At 52.0% G+C, this 17250-nt stretch overlaps 1 long non-coding RNA gene across 1 annotated transcript in view; it reads right to left on the bottom strand.

The window, feature by feature from the left end:
* Positions 1 to 10858, bottom strand: part of LOC104990656 — a 14606-nt gene extending 3748 nt beyond the window's left edge. The window contains exons 1-2 of the long non-coding RNA XR_825539.1: positions 10782 to 10858; positions 4306 to 4545 (exon numbers count right to left, since the gene is read on the bottom strand). This is a non-coding gene — a long non-coding RNA (uncharacterized LOC104990656). The remainder of the gene's footprint in view (positions 1 to 4305; positions 4546 to 10781) is intronic.
* Between the last annotated feature and the right edge of the window lie 6392 nt (positions 10859 to 17250).

The raw sequence follows: 17250 nt of genomic DNA, 5'->3' as shown, positions 1-17250 counted from the left end.
CTCTTTTACTGCTATTTCAGCTCTGGATTCAGTGTCATATGCAGCCAGGCTCACAATCTCATCATCGTGTGATGCAGCGCTGGGGGCAGGAGGTAAGGGGTTAGTCAGCACTAATGGAGCCTGGCCAAGAGCAAGGAGGGAGGCTGAGAGCACTGGGTGTGACTCAGGAAGTGATTTGTCTTGTGTATTGGGGGTGGGGGTGAGGGACAGAGCGTGACCCAAGGCACAGGGATGTCTGGCATTGGCCCATAATTGATTTCCCCAGAGGCGATACTTGCTGACCCTCCATCCCCACGTATCAGGGGCAGATGCCACTGCGTCTGGTCTGAACAGCGTGGGCCCCACCAGCTCGGGGGGCAGGGAGACGGGAATGGCAAGCTCTCTTCAGGTGGCCTTGGTGGGAAGATGGGAGAGGGGTGGCATGGCTGGCCAGCCTTCACACACCCAGCTCCTGTGCAGCAGCCACTCCCAGAAACTGCCAGGTGTGCTCTTGGTGAATGAGATGTGGTCGCTGCTCCTGGGTGGTGGTGGGGGAACAGGGGAGTAGTTGGGGTCTCTCCTTGGGTCTCTGATGGCCTCATTTCACAGCAGCACATGCAAACTTCCAGACTTATTAGGTGGAAAAAAGACGACTTTTAAGGATTTTTTTTTTTAATTTTAAAAATAATATTCCCTATTTTAAAGTCTGGTAACAAAAAATATTCGATGAAAGAACTTTGGGGACGTGCAAAAAAGCACACAGAAGAAGAAAAATGCAGTCTTCCAATACCTAGATATCCATGCTTAGCATTCTTTGTCTGTCTTCGCCTACATTTTAAATATATACATTTTTTTAAAAGCAAATTTGACATCATGTTGTTTTGTAATCTGTTTTTTTCTCAACAATTTGCCATGAATGGCTTCCCATAGAAGCTAATATTTACCTACAATTTGGTCTTCAATAAAAGGATACATGCAAAAAAAAAAAAAAAAAAACGTAAACTAAACCATGGAGAAAAAAACACAAATTCCTTAAAAGGGGCAATCATAGCCAAGATTCTATGAGGAACTGGGCTCCCTAAGAAGCCTTGCAGAGTTTGGGGAATCACAGTGATGGCAGGGAAGCTCTGGGGACCCTTTTTATTGAAATGAAGCAATTTTCACTTCCTCTGAGATTCCAATTTTTTTTTTTAAGTTATCTTGGATTCTAATTTCAGTCTCTTAAACATTTTTAAAAGGAAAATTGGTTTTTATCAGTTTCCTGTCATCTCTTTCTGCCAAAGGGCCTAGGCACTGGATCTTAAACGTGACATGTATCTGTACACTCACCTATGGCTCTCCATCAGAGCCATGCTGCTCACAGCTGGGAGCAGGTGCCCAGCAAGTGTACTCTGTGCTGGTCTGGTCTGTGGCCTCTGCCTGACGATGGCTGTTTCAACTGAGTCCTGAGTAGACATGTCCTTGCTTTAATGCTCTTCCCTCCACACATGGTTCATCAAGGTCTCAACAACCAGGAGACAAAACAGTGTTGCCTTAAAAAAAATCACTGGAGAGGGACACAGGCCCTCTGTCCCCTGCCTGGCTAGAGCTACACCTGCTCTGTTCACCCCAAAGGGCACCCCTGTGAAGCCCCAGCTTTTAAGCAGCAACCCACAGCCTCCCTCCACGGGCTAAGTGAGACCTAGAAGGGCTTTGAAGGACATCGTGTCACACCTTCGTTTGTTTTACAAAACAGAAACGTAACTCAGCTCTACCAGGTGAGTTTATCATCTAAACACACACCCACATCAGAAAGAAAAGATTAGAAATTACGGTCAAGGACAGAGTTGATTTGTTTTGTTTTCATTTGGGTATTAGAGAACAGGACATTGGGATTCCCAAATAGGCCATCAAGAGGTCAGTTACCAGGGTTACCAGATAAAACTAAGTTTTGAAATGTGAGAATGTGGTCCAGCAGGCAGACAGAGTTCGTGTGAGCAGCGAGCTGACTTGCACATGGTTCACTGTGAAGTGACAAGCTGTTCCCGTGTGTCCAGGTGCTGAGACATAGCAATAAACTCAACAACAACAACAAAAATAAATTAAATAACCTGATTAAAAAATGGGCAAAGGGCTTGAATAGACATTTGTACAGTGATGATATAAAAATGACCAACAAGCACATGAAAAGATGCTCAACATCAATAATTATTAGAGAAATCAAATCAAAACACCCACTAGGATAGCTACTATTTAAAAAAAAAATCTAGGGGAAAAAAAAACTAGAAACTCAGCATTAAAAGAACTAAGGTCATGGCATCTGGTCCCATCACTTCATGGCAAATAGAAGAGGAAAAAGTGGAAACCATAACAGACTATTTTCTTGGACTCCAAAATCACTGCAGACGATGACTGCAGCAATGAAATTAAGAGAGGCTAACTCCTTGGAAGGAAAGTTATGACAAACCTAGACAGCACATTAAAAAGCTGCTGCTGCTAAGTCGTGTCAGTTGTGTCTGACTCTGTGCGACCCCATAAATGGCAGCCCACCAGGCTCCCCCGTCCCTGGGATTCTCCAGGCAAGAACACTGGAGTGGGTTGCCATTTCCTTCCCCAATGCATGAAAGTGAGAAGTGCAAGTGAAGTTGCTCAGTGTCCGACTCTTCTCGACCCCATGGACTGCAGCCTACCAGGCTCCTCCGTCCATGGGATTTTCCAGGCAAGAGTACTGGAGTGGGTCCAGTGCCTTCTCCGATATTAAAAAGCAGAGACATTGTATTACATTGTATACATTGCTGTATTAAAAAGCAGTTGATATTACTCAGCCAACAAAAGTCTGTATAGTCAAAGCTATGGTTTTTCCAGTAGTCATGTATGGAGAAGGAAACGGCAACCCACTCCAGTATTCATGCCTGGAAAATCCCATGGACTGAGGAGCCTGGTAGGCTACAGACCATGGGGTCGCAAAGAGTCAGACACAACTCAGCGACTTCACTTTCACTTTCATGTATGGATGTGAGAGTTGGACCATAAAGATAGCTGAGCACTGAAGAATTGATGCTTTGAAACTGTGGTGCTGGAGAAGACTCTTGAGAGTACCTTGTACTGCAAGGAGATCAAACCAGTCAATTGTAAAGGAAATCAGTCCTAAATATTCACTGAAGGGCTGATGCTGAAGCTGAAGTCCCAATAGTTTGGCCACCTGATGTGAGAGCCGACTTATTGGAAAAGACCCTGATGCTGCATTCCCTCCCTACCTGAAGGCCCTGGGGGCTCCAGTCTCACCACTCCTCTGGCAAGTGGTTCTTATAATGAGTACATGACACACCTCAGCAATAACCATCAAGGAACTTTGGAAAAACAAGATTTATTACTAACAAGTCCTGGAAGGTACATGGCACACCCAGGGCCACCCAGAAAGATAGGAGGGGTGGGTACAGATCTGGGGTTCTGCCTTTACTGGGGTGGAGAGTGGGGTACCTAGAATTTTGTAGGTTTACTCTTTGTTGATGAATTTAAAGCATAAGAACAAGAGTTGGTGTGTCGGAAAGGAAAAACGGGGTCCCTCAAACAGGCAGTTATCTGGGTCACCCAGGGCTTTCTGACTGGAGAACTTGATGGTGAGGTGGCCTGGCTCTTCATCTGCTGTGTAACTGGTAACTGTGTCACACAGCTGGCAGTATGTTTATTCGAGATGGATGTCTCTGAATTGGCAATCAAAAGCTTATTGTCCAGGCACTCTCTTTATAGCAAGGATGGCGACTGCTATTAACACCTGGGGGCCTATTTCTAATCGGTCTCTAAGGCCTGTTCCTGGAGGTCTTCTGTGAAACCTTTTATTATCCATAGAATCACCCCAAGGTATCAGCAGCAGGACCACATGTCAGCAGGGCCCTGGGCTCCCCTCTTCCAGCCCGAGGTTAGCTTTTGTGGCTCACTCAGGCTACACAGTGACAGCCAGACCTGCTTTCTGGGACGGCTTGTGGCCTTACAGATGTTAAACTTACCTGCGATGTCCTGGTTGGGCCTGGCCACCTATACTCTGGGCTACAGACGTACAGAACAGTGACCCATGGGCCCCCGTGTCCCTCCAGCGAGCTGACCTTATCTGTATCTTTGTGGACAAAGCGCCAACTCCCCAGACTGAACTAGCAGGCTGACTCCCAGAAGATCCCACCCCATCTGCTTCAGGGCCAAGCACTTCACAGGTTCCCGGCACACGGCAGACCTTCCGCATCCTCCTTCCTCACCAGCAAGGTGTCTCCTGGAACCTTAGGTGATGGCCCTGATCTGCCTTCTACCCTTGGTTCTCGCGAGGTCTCTGCAAAGCTAGGGTGGTTTTGTTACCTTGCCTGAGGATGGGGCCAAGGGCCAGAGGCCAGGCCACAGCCCCGTGATGGCCCTTACCGCCCCTCAGTCTTCTTTCTCCATTTCCGGCCATGCTGGAATGTGCTCTGGCTTCTGACGTCCAGCCTTGCAAGGACACTCATGGGGAGGTTGTTGCTGCTATCATTTAAAAATTCCTCTTCTTCTCCATCTGTTCCTCAGGGATCATCCTGCCTACGGGGTCAGGCCCAGGGTGGTTCCCTGAGAGAGAGAGAGAGTCGGTTTCTGCTTTTGGAGAGTTTTTGTGTGTGTGTGTGTCTTTTTAATAGTTTTAAGCCATTTGCTCATTTTATTAGTTTTATTAATTTTTTTTTTGCCACGCCTTAATGTGAAATCTTAGTTCCCTGACCAGGGATGGAACCCACACCCCCTGCACTGGAAGCACAGTCTCACTGGACCACCAGGGACGTCTCTGGAGGGAGCTTCCCCAAAGCATCCCAATTCCTCTTTGGACCCTCCTCAGACCGAGCTGGAGTCTGCCTGCCAGGAATGAGCAGAACATTGTAGACAAAGTGCAGTTGGCACCCCTCCTGCAAGACATTGTCTTCCTTCTCTAAATCCAAATATTTTTTTCTAATAAAGGAGGTTTGGGGGAAAAAAGGTCTCAATGTAAATAGATTTAATAGGCACCTGTTGGCTTCAGCTGGGCAGGTTTTCCCATTTGCTCTTCAGAGCTTCCCTGAGACAAATACCCAAGGCTTCCTGAGCTAGGTGACACCTGGGAGCCAGTTTCATGCAGGGCTGTGATGAGAATGACATTATTGAGAGTGAGATAGAGAAAATCTCTGGGAAAATGTCAGGAGTGTTTTAAGGCTCCTGAAACGAAGGCACAGTCCTGGCAGTCAAGCCACCGCCCAAGCTGCACCCAGGAGAGCTCGGAGTTGGCCAGGGAGGCAGGCCCAGTCCATCTTGAGGCCCAGGTGGAGGCCCTGCTAGGACAGGGGCCCCCTCTAAAGGCCCAGGAGGGGACCTGACAGAGGTGGAAAGCTGGGCGGAGCTGTGCCTCCAGGCAGCCCACCTACACTCACCCCTTGGACACGCCCCTGTGTTTCTAACACCAGTGACTCCAGCTGGACCCCTCGGGTCAGGACCACTGTGAGGGTGCTGCAAACTGGCCACTCCTCCTGCTGGCCTGTGAGCTTCCTGAGCTCTGGCACCTCCTGCCGTAGGTCCCTGGCCCTCTAGGGGCTCCAGGGGTTCCTCCACAACGCCTGCTCCAGGTACTTCAGTGATGCTGAACTCATGGTTCAACATGATAGGCAGTCACTTTCTCCCAAACTCCCCAGCATATCCCTATCTGCACTAAGTGCCCCACACTGCGGCAGATGCGGGGAGGACACTGAGCAAAGATGGGGTTCTGGCTCCTGGAGCCTGTCTTCCCCACTTCCACCGGGCTCGGGTGTGCAGCAGTGGCTCTCGGGGGAGTGAGTGCAGGCCACGCAGGGACCCCTTGGTGCTGGATCACTTTCTGCTCACAGAGGACCTCCCAGACACCCCACAAACACCTCGCCTTTGTCTCTCCCACAGCACCCGTGGGAGGAGGCAGCTGGTCAAAGGAGATTCGGGAATTGACCTGAATCTACATGACTAATGAATAAAATGAGCCCTTGTAGGCTTCCTGTCTGTGGAGAAAAAATGAGGACAATTCCTTCTAAAGATTTGCTTTGCTCTGAAAAACCCCATGAAATTAGTGTTTTTCTGTAATTGGGGCAGTCACAATGGAACAGCACAGCACTGCCTGCCCTCTGCTCCCAGCTTGCGTTTGAATGAGGCCCGTCTGCCTGGCCCCCGGGTCGGGATTCAGGAGAAACTGGGTTTCTGAGGCTGTATGAGTGGGATGGGGAAGGCAGCCGTGCAGACGGCCCTCGGCCCCCCATTCTGACCCAGTTAGCAGCACAGGACCAGGAACAACCCTACAGGAAACATGGGGCACCCCATAGGCCGAAGGAGGGTCGCCGGGGTCTCTGGAACCTGCACCTGCAAAGGAAACCCAAATGGGAAAGGGGACAGGTGACACGCCTCCCCACCACAGGGACGCACCCCCACCACAGGCTTCGTTCCCAGGGTTTCAGGCGTGAACGGGTCTCCACCTATCTAGTTCTCACCCCCTGCCCCGGGCTGTGGCTGGAGGGTTCTCCAGGCCTGATCTGCAGTACTGACATCTGGGTCAGGAACCCTGATGCTGCAAGTCCTTGCATGGAGGGAAGGGTCACAGCCAGAACTCGAGTCTGAGATAACACATAGCAAGGCCTCTGGGCTTAACTAGGACGCTCGGTGCTAAACAAGTAGCCACATTCTAGACCTCTAAGCTAAGCTAAGCTAAGTCACTTCAGTCGTGTCCGACTCTGTGTGACCCCATAGATGGCAGCCCACCAGGCTCCCCCGTCCCTGGGATTCTCCAGGCAAGAACACTGGAGTGGGTTGCCATTTCCTTCTCCAATGCAGGAAAGTAAAAAGTGAAAGTGAAGTCGCTCAGTCATGTGCGACTCTTCGCGACCCCATGGACCGCAGCCTACCAGGTTCCTCCACCCATGGGATTTTCCAGGCAAGAGTACTGGACCTCTAGGCAGACAGATCTTCTAGATACATGATCTTTAATTTAATCTTCGTAAAAATTTACATTCAGGGAACTTCCCTGGTGGTCTAGTGGCTAAGACTCCACGCTCCCATTGAAAGGGGCCCAGGTTTGATCCCTAGTCAGGGAAATAGATCTCACATGCCACATGGCGACCCCCTGAAAAAATCTACACTTGGTGACAAATCTGCTTCTAGCCATGCATTGTTCTAGGTGCAAGGGGTACAGCAAGCAGCAGGAAGATGCTCAAGAAGTCTTGGTCTTTGCATAATTTCCAAAAGGGGAGGAGAGAGGCATCATGTAGCAAAGTAGCATCAGATGGTGAAACTATCAGCTTTGATTTCAAATAGCTGTACCCTTGGGTTGTCCCCAACATCTATGTTCTCCCACAGCAATAGAACCCCAGGCTTCCCTGTGTGCGTGGTAACTTGAAACACAGACTTCATTTCCCAGGGCCTCTCTTTCTGCTGGTGAAGCAACTGACTAATTTGCGGCTAATGGGATGTAAGCTGAAGTCATACGCAAAGGCAAAGGGCATGACCTTCCTCCCTGTCCTCCTTTTGGCTTCCTGGATTGTGGCTGGAGCTCCAGCATGTGGTTTGGACCATGAAGAAAAAAATAAACTAGTTTGATAAACTATGAGTCTTTGGGGTTTTATTTCTGTTCTTCACAGCGGAACTTAATCTGAACTACTTTAGTCACCTTTACTAATTCATTCCCTCTTAATAACTGTGTAATTTTGAGCAACTGGCTCAAGCCTTCTGAAGTTCCTTTACCTCGGCAATAAAGCAGAATACACTGCAGTACTTCACTTCACAGGGCTGCACGAGCCAGTGGCCTGAGGTGCAGAGTTACCCGGAGGTCATTAAAGCACGGAGCACTGAGCCCCACGGGCAGAACTTCTGATTCAGTGGGAACGCAGAGATGTTCATTTGTACAAACCCTCAGACACCGCTGCTGGTCAGAGACTGTACTATAACTACAGCCCATGTAAGCACCAAGGCCATGCAGCCTCCCAGGAGGGACACAAGAGAGGTCCAGATTGCACCCCCAGGGGCAGCATCCTGTGACCTCTCACCTCTGGGCCTCTGGGGCCCCAACCCCTGATTTCTGGAGGAGTGAGCCTACTTTAGACGCGGAGTGCAGAGGGCTGCAATGGGAGGCTTGGGGACCATCCCTAGGGCAACCTCTGCCCACTCCTCACCTGCGGGGAAGTGGCCTCCACTCTGATGAGTCATGGGGCGGCTCAGGTTGCTTGGCAGTGAGCACCACCTTCCAGGCCCCCCTTCTGCCTGATACAAATACAGATGTGGATGTAACATGCCCCCAAAGCCCCCCAAAAGCCCCAAAAGCCAAAACTAAAAACCAAAACTCAACCTGGGGGTGGGGACCACCCACGTGAATAGTGCTGACATGTGCCGTCCTACTGCCTGCAGTGGCCAAAGGGGGGCCAGCCTGGACCCAGGGCTCCTCGACACTGAGCAGGGCAGAGGCGCACTCTGGACACACACCCCTGTACTTGGGAAGTCTCCCGTGCCCAGGAGTCCTTTTGAGGTCAGGTCGTCCCCTCTCCACTGGTCGGCAGAGCCCACCTCTTGTGTGAGGGGTTCTGGGCACCAGCTGACACCACGAACCCCTTCCCTCCCCAGCCGCTCCAGCATCATCAGGGGACGATTGTTCATTGCCAAAGGCTTTACCAAGAGGTATGACCTTGGGCAAGGGGCCACACCTCTCTGAGCCTCAGGTTCCAACTCTATGAAGTGGGGGTTACCATGGTCTATACCCTACATCAATCCAGGTGCTTACTGTAGGCAACAGAGAGTTGATTAGCTGCTAATTTAAGCAGAAAGGCATTTCCAAAGAGGATACTGTGGGATGTCTCTCATGGTCCAAGTGGCTAAGACTCCACGCTCCCAATGCAGGGACCCAGATTCAACACCTGGCTGGGGCACTTGATCCTGAATGCTGCAACTAAGACCCGGTGCAGCCAAACAAGTACGTGAAACAAATACACATGGAAAGGATGTCGACACAGGAGACTTCCATGGAGCCCCTCGAGGTGGCTCTTCTCCACCAGGCAGGTGGTTGCTCAGGTCCCTCTAGAGAGTCTGATCTGGTGGGAGGCCCAAACACTGCTGCTGTTATTTTTTAAGCTTCCCAAGTGTCTCCAAGGTGAGTCGAGGTTGAAAACTACTGCCCTGAATCTTTGTATTTGAATCCTGGAAACTTTTTAGAGGGAAGTGTTGAAATGCTCTAACAGCCTCAGAGCCTGCAGAGTTTCTGCAGGGCTGCCTGTTTCTTTCAGTTTCTTCAGGGCTGCCACCCCGGCTTTAGAACAACTGAAATACAGTCCTCAAGGCTGAGCAGACTCGGCCAAAGGCCTTGTTTAAAAAGTCCACTTTTGAGGGGCATGCGAGCAGGTAAAATCTGACTCAGTCCACTGCATCATGATTGCCGTAAACAATCTCCAAACAAGATAGAGAGGAACAAGCCACACAGCGCGTTTGAACGCCCGGCTGGTTCCGACGGGCTGGTGACCAGCCGACCACGCAGGACCAGTGCCTGCGGTCTGGGCTGTATTTTGGCTTCAGGGAACATTAAAAAGAAACAAGGAGGGGACTGCCAGTGGCTGGGACTCTGTGCTCTCAATTCAGGGAGCCTGGATTCTCTCCCTGGTCAGGGAACTAGATCCCACATGCCACAACTAAGACCAGGTACAGCTGGATAAATAAATTAAAAATAAATATTAAAAAAAATTTTTTTAAAGGAAACAAGGAAATGAGGAGGAACAGAGCTGAGGTCACTGGAACTGGGAACCAGCCAGGTTACTGCTTCTTCTTGGGTCACTCTTGGCTGTTTTTCCTTCCCTGTCTGGGAAGGCGTGAGTGGCCACAGCTTCCTGCGGCTGCCACAACAAATGACTACAAACTGCGGGCTTCCAAGGACCCAGATTCATTCCCCGTCTGAAATCAAGGTGGTCCCAGGACCCAGATTCATTCCCCGTCTGAAATCAAGGTGGTCCCAGGGCAGCGTGCCCTCTGAGAGCCCCTGGCAGCCGTGGCCGCTGCCCTTGGCCTGGTGTGTGCGTCCGTGCCTCTGCTGTCTCTGACCTGTGCACATCAGTGCATTTAGGAGCCACCCGGGGAACCCATGGGCTCACACCTTGAGATCGCTTGTCATCTGCAAAAACCTTGTGTCCAAGTAAAGTCGCCATCCCAGGCTCGGTGATGAGACACACCTTGGGGACCGCTGCCACGTTTGTTCAAAGTGTGTTTCTACGTGGAGCACGCACTGGTTCAGGGTTCTGACACCAAAAGCATGCCTTGACCCAGCCCTGGATTCCAGATTTGGGTAAAAACATCAGCTCCAAAGGGCCTTGGCTGAGCAGGGGCCCTGATTCTCAATCCCTGCTTCTCCTTTTCCATGGACAGTCGGGGATGGGGGAGTGGTCATTTAAAGTTAAGTAAAATGCAGATTCCAACTAGTGGGCCTGGTATAGGGCCTGACCCGTCTACACTTCTAAGGAGCTCCCAGGTCTCTGCCGGTCCAAGATCCACAATAAGAAGCAAGCCTCTGGTGAGTATGAGAAACACCAGGTACCCCCACCCCTACCACCCACCTAGCGCTCATCCAGGACGGTGCATGCCAGCAGCCTCTGTCACCTTCCAAGAACCTGGTCCAGAAGCCCCCACTCCAGGCCCAGGAGCAAGACTATGGTGCCACCGTCAGGAATTCCAGCGGAGCCCACAACTCCCCCGGAAAATCTGTGCTCTTCCCACTCATCCCCCCTTTCCTGCCCTCTGACGAGTCCACAGTCCTCCACTCAGGCCAGACCCAGCCTGCCCACTGCCCGCTCGCCCACCTGTGGGGCCCACAGGGTGCCGCTCCTTTCCGCCAGCCTGGGTGCAGCAAGGTGACAGACACAGGGACAGCAAGGAGGACAGGAAGAGGCTGGAGATCGGATGTGGCTCCAGAAAACCACGTGCTTCCTCCACTGTGTGAGGTGAGCACCTCGCCTGCGGCCAGCGCATGTGTCCTTCCTGGAGGGCGGCATGGGGGCCAGCGGTGCAGGGGTCCCGGGAAGGAGGCTCCTGCCTCCGTCCACCCCCTGGGCCCAGGAGGAGCCGGGACAAGGGTGGGCTGAACAGGGCTCAGTGATGAAACCACCCTCCCCTCATTCAGCAAATGGCAGCCCCATAGCCAGTGCAGACGTGTCCCCCCTGGACTGACCAGACACCGAGACACCTCAGAACTGTGCCCGTGTGTTTTTGAGCTTGAAGTCACTCACACAAGCATGAGAGGGAAACAATTAAAAAAACCTTGGACACATTTTAACTTGACCCCCACTGTGTGCGGCCGTCTCTCCCCTCAATCTGACGTGAGATGGGAGGACCAGGCATCGATATGATCTGTAAACAAGGCGAATTCCTCTGGGAGAAGGTCACGCTCCGTGGACGGGATGCTTATTCGTGGTTCGCCGCCCCAGCTTCGACCTTCCCCGTCTCTCTGTTTACACTGGGCCCTGGAAGGGCCTGCCTACTGCTTGGCTGATGTCAACAGCGACCTTCCAGGAAGGCCTGGAAACCAGGCATCTATGGATAGCTTACCCCGGCCCTTTCCTGCTCCCCAGTACCCTGCCTCCTCCAGCTAGGAAGTAGCTATTTGGGGCAGGGAAATGAGATGGCAGGACTGTCCCTCTGAGATCAACTCAGTGCTCTGTGGCTCCCTGGATAATGGTCCTGTGTGTCCAGCCCATCCTCCGGTGAGTTTCAGGCAGAAGGAGGGAAGGGGGGAGAGGATGGGTCGTGGTGGTTAGTTATCCTGGTATGAGGCCGGACTGGCCCAGTGGGGGACAGACACCGACAGGAGACCAAGTCCACAGAGGGAGTCACTCCTGGACGTGGTGAGCTCCCCATCAGAGAAGGTATGCAAGCAGAGACGGATGTGAGTGTGGGGATGGAAGTGGACTGTTACTGTTTTCAAATGAGTCTCCTCACAGCTCTGATTCCTCTCCCTGCCCACCACCCACCAGGCCTGGGAGCTGCCCTGCTCACAGCCAAGCTCCAGGAAGGAACCAGAGATGAAGGGAGTCCTATGGACACTGTGGAGCCTGGAGCCAGCGGCCACGAGACCAGTGTGAGCTGAGGTTTCTGTCTTGCAGGGTCCTGGCTAGTAACCTGAGCAAGTACTAAATTGTGTGGCATTTCTTTTGAAGATTGTGGCTCAGCAATGAGAGAGAAGGGAGATGGAGCACTTTAGAGTTTCCCGGCAGTGCTCATAGTGGGTGAGAACATTTGGACCATCCAGGAAGAGAAGGACACATAGGTGCTGCCACAGGATGAGGGATGTGCCCTCTTGGGGCTCTTTGCGAGGCTGGTGTGGGCTCCCCGGTGATGGCAGGGGTGTAGGAGGGTGAAGGAGACTCATTAGGAAATGCAAGTTGAGCTGTAACTGGGAGGCTTGGAGAGCCAGAGCATATGGAGACTTGAGCACCTGGATCCAGCTGTGCCTGAAGCTGCTGAGGTCCATCCTTGTTCTCTCCTATGAGGTGGGGCAGTAAATCCCTTTTTGAGAGGATTGTTTGTTTGTGCTAAGTCACTTGAGTTGTGTCTGACTCTGTGACCCTATGGACTGTAGCCCACCAGGTTCCTCTGTCCATGGCATTTCCCAGGCAAGAAACACTGGAGCAGGTTACCGGTTCCTCCCCCAGGGGATCGTCCCAACCCAGGGCCCAAACCTGCATCTCTTCCATCTCCTGCACTGCCAGGCAGGTTTGTTACCACCATCACCACCTGGGGATCTCCAGCGTTTACTTTTGCTTAAGTTCACGTGAGGTCATATTCCATCATCACAACTAGAAAATAATGGGGTTTGCAGTAAAAACAAGCGAATGCAGCAGATTTCATGTCTTTATTAAAGCCTGGCAAAGACCAAGGATTCCCACGTTCCTCTCTGCAGCCTCAAAAACAGCCCTTCCTCCACCACCCAAGGGAAGAAGCTAACAGAAATGAGAAGGGGCGGACAGACTACAGTTTGTGCCAAATGCTCTGCAGCTAGCTGGCCCCACCCGGAATAGGTCTCCAGTCCCAGCTGCCCTCAGAGTCTGTGCTTCCTGTTTTCACGGCCAGTTTCTGCACGGACGTTACCAACCAACATTTAAAAACGGCTCCTCAGATGGTCTAAAACACGCAACGCTTGTTCTTTTAATGACAACGAGAGTTGAATGAGTCCTGAACTCCACGCTGGGCATCAGGCCAAATGCTTTAACCTCCAGTATCTCATTCAGTCGCCAAGCCAGGGGAGGCGGTTTCTATTATTAGCCCAGTGTTACAGGTGACCAGACCCAAGCTCCAGGGTTCGTCACTTTCCCAAAGTTACCAGCTTCTGGAGTGATTCAGCACCACCACTGTCGCGTTTCACTCAGTTCCTTGGTCCTGAAACATCCTTGCACATTCTTCTCTCTCGCTGCCTCGTGGTCTGGCCCTGGCAAAGGGCTCGACATCAAAACACAATGTCCTCTCCCTGTTCTTGGCCACCATCACCCTCACCACCCAAACCTCATTGTCCTGAGAAAGCCCTGTTGGGATTCTTGGGAAGCCAAGTGTCCAGCACCCGGCTGGGCACTTCCCGGGCACCTGTGCACATCTAATCGTGTTTTCTGTGTCAGAAGAGCAGGCTGTGCTCGTCAGAAGCCTGGTAGGACTCTGGCCACAGGGTTGTTTGTGATTTCAGGGCTGGGCAAAGAAAGTGCTAGGCGAGGGTTTTGGTTCCAAGTGGCCTCCTGCCGAGCAGTGAATCAAGCGTCGGGTCAGAACTCACCCCGCCCCACGCTTTCCTGTTTGTTTTCCCCAAACTTGTTTACTTTGCCTCTACAGATGAAAGCCAGAGAGTATACATGGCTACCAGTGGGCGCTGGGGGCAGATTGTTCTCGTCCTTCCAGAGACAGAGCAAGCTGGGCTAGTCCCTTTCTGCAGCGCATCGAGCCGAAAGCTAAGAATTCGTTACTTCTCAGGCCTGGGAGGTGATGTCAGTCAAAGCACCAGCAGCCCTGAGCCAGGCATCTGCCATGAGGTCTTGTCCACTCCCAGCAAAGTCCCATCAGGGCTGCCTCAGTGTTAGGAAGTCCTGGCGCCTTGCTCGTGCCAGCAGGAGGACCAAGGCTTCTCCTTGAGCCCAATTAAATGTCAGCAGGATCAATCTTCTTTTCTAATTATGTTTTTGTGTCATATCCCCTGGAGGAGGGCATGGGAACCCACTCCAGTACTCTTGCTTGGAGAATCCCCATGGACAGAGGAGCTGGTGGGCTACAGTCCATGAGGTCCCAAAGAGTTGGGCATGACTGAGCAACTGAGCACAAGCACAATCGCTGTGTGCCAAGCACTGCTTAAGGTGATTAGACTGTACATCAGTTTCATTGGACTGTACATCAGACACATTAGACCATATATGGTCTGTATGGTACAGTCTAATGTTAGACTGCACATCAGTTATCGGGATTCCCATGGTGATTAGACGGTACATCAATTACATTAGACTGTACATCAGGCACATTGGACTGTACATCAGTTACATTGGACTGTACATCAGACACATTAGACCGTATATGGTCTGTATGGTACAGTCTAATGTTAAGACTGCACATCAGTTACTGGGACTCCCATGTTGATTAGACGGTACATCAATTACATTAGACTGTACATCAGGCACATTGGACTGTACATCAGTCACATTGGACTGTACATCAGTCACATTAGATCATATATCAGTCACATTGGATTGTACATCAGTCACATTGGACTGTACCTCAGTCACATTGGACTGTACATCAGTTACTGGGATTCCCATGGTGATTAGACTGTACATCAGTTACGTTAGACTGTACATCACTTAACGGAGCTCCCACAGATGGAGATGGAGCAAACAACCCACCAGGTGGCATGACCTGAGTTTTGCCAGGCCCGTGCATGTGTTGGGGTCCCTTGTGCTCTCCATAAACTGGGGTCCTGGGCTGTGGCTGCATCCAGGTTCACTTTTCTTTCTTTAGCCAACTTCGGTGATGGTGTGGGGCACCAGTCCTGTGTCTCACCTGCACATGGCCATCTGTCTGTTTTCACAGGCTGAGGTGAGCCAGGCCTTTAGCACGGAATCTCAGGCAGAGGAGAACCATGCGCACACAGACTTGGGTTTTGGAAGGTGCCCTCTGGCTGTGGGTGGAGGATTCAGGTATGACCTCATCCTCAGGACTGGGGGTGGGGGTGGCCATGGGGCGTCTTTGCCATGTTAGGGAGGCAATTGACATCAGCCCCTCCTCAAGGTCACTGAGGTGGAGAACGGAGGAGGACGTGGCCTGAGAGGCAGGCAGCGAGTTTTGCTTTGGACACGTGGAATCTGAGAAGTGGAGATGTGGGTGAGGGGGCAACTTGCCAAAGCTGACCTCCAGAGAGATGAGGGAGGGAGCAGGAGCCCTGCACCTCCTGAGCAGAGCTGTAGGAGTCAGACCTCTGGGCTCGGGTCTGCAGCCCAGCCCGAAGCCCCAGAGCCTCTGGGAGGCGAGCTCATGGGGCCTTGTGGACGGGGAGGCCTGTGCTTCCTGACCGTGCACCTGAGAGAACCCTTCCTGGGCCCAGTGCCACCGCTCGCAGAAACGAAGCGGGACTCGGTCTCCACAGGACATGCCCAACCAGGCACCAGGAGCCCAGCAGCCCCACATGGGGACACTGCCCACAGCAGCCACTAGGGTGGGAAGAAGACTGTGCCTCTCTACCGCTTGGGCCTGGGGAAGAGAATGGAGAGAGAACCAGAACGTCCAGACCTGCAGAGTCAGAGGTCAGAGGGTGGTGCCCCTGGGAGACCGATGATGTCTGTATAGGGGTGCTGGCGGCATGAGGACACCCCCTGTCCATGTCCAACTCTGCGAGAACAGATCTGAGACGAGCCCCAACCCTAACCTCAGGCCTCCACCCCTTCTGCCCAGGTCACCTCTGTGCAGCCCAACTAGTCTGACAGGCTTCTACACATCCCATACGGGGCACTCCTGGCCCCACCCAGAGGGGAGGGGGTGTAGGTCTCTGCATAAGGGACTGTGAGACCCCCATGCTCCCCGTAGCCCCAGAGTGCAGGAGCCTGCTTCGTGCTTGCCCTCAGAAATGTTTGTCACGCTTCACCCACGTCAGGCTAAGCGATGGGAAGAGCAGGAGCCCTGAGTTTCTAGGAGACCGAGGCTCTGGGGCAGGAACTGTGACCTGGACCACACCTCTGTGCTCAGGCTCCAGCATGTCCCCTCCATGTAGCCCTGACTCTCACTGGACAGGGCAGGAGGAGGAGGAACTAGCTGCCCATCACATTCGAGCTGCCGCACAAGCCTTGGGGCACTCTGGGTCCCTTCTGGGGCCAGTTTCCTCGTCCGTCAGATGACACACCTTTCTAAGGGCTATGTGGTAATTCACACTGGCCCCTTGGCTGTTTTCTAGAACAAGCCAGGCTCGCTGCCTCGCTGCCTCAGGGCTTTCGCACTTGCTATCCCCCTTCCTGGAATGTCATTCCCCCAGATAGGTGGCACCCCTACTCTGTGCTCAAATGCATCTTTGCTCAAATGCCACCTTTTCTGGGAAATCTGCAGAGTTCCTGGCGAGGAAACTCATTCCTTGTGGGTGGCAAATTGCAAGGCAGGAAGTACAGTGAAATTCCACACTTGTACAAAGCATTTCTAAGCCTGACTGTGTAAGTTTGCAAGGGCATAGAACACAGTCTGGAAGAACATACACTAAGCCATGTTAACTGTAGTTCCTCTTGGAAGTGAGGCTGGGAATTTTCTAGATACGTTTGGGTCCTTTTGTAGTATTTGAGTGTTTTTAAGAAGATTGGTCCCTTGTCACTTTTTTAACTTAGAAATTAAAATCAGGAGTGTGCTCCTGTGGGTCATGGAATTTGCAATCCGATCCTCACGAAAGCCCCGCTGAAGTGGAAGTTGCATCTGTCACCCATTTCCCAGATGATGGAACTGAGATTCAGAGGACCCTGAAGTCACAAGGTGCAGGGCTGGCATCCACCAGGTCTGGATTCTTAGCCACGCCACTTCCTTTCCTCAGAAAGGAAGACAAGGGCCATCTGACTCTGCTTTTTAGCACCAGAAGCTGTTCTTCCAATGAAACTCTGGCTGGAAGCCCAGTTTGTAAAATGGGTAGCAGAGGGGCTGCTCTGGTGCAGAAGTGAGGCTGAGAGGCTCTTGAACCTCTGCCCCTACGGCACCCCAGCACCCAGGGGATCTGAGGACCCTAGCCTGAAAGTTGCCCAGCGAGGTGACTCGGAAGGCCAGGGTTCTAGCAATACC

The sequence above is a fragment of the Bison bison genome, unplaced genomic scaffold (genome assembly GCF_000754665.1).
Source record: "Bison bison bison isolate TAMUID 2011002044 unplaced genomic scaffold, Bison_UMD1.0 scf7180017864180, whole genome shotgun sequence".
Lineage (NCBI taxonomy): Eukaryota > Metazoa > Chordata > Mammalia > Artiodactyla > Bovidae > Bison > Bison bison.
This window is presented reverse-complemented; position numbering and strand designations above follow the sequence as displayed.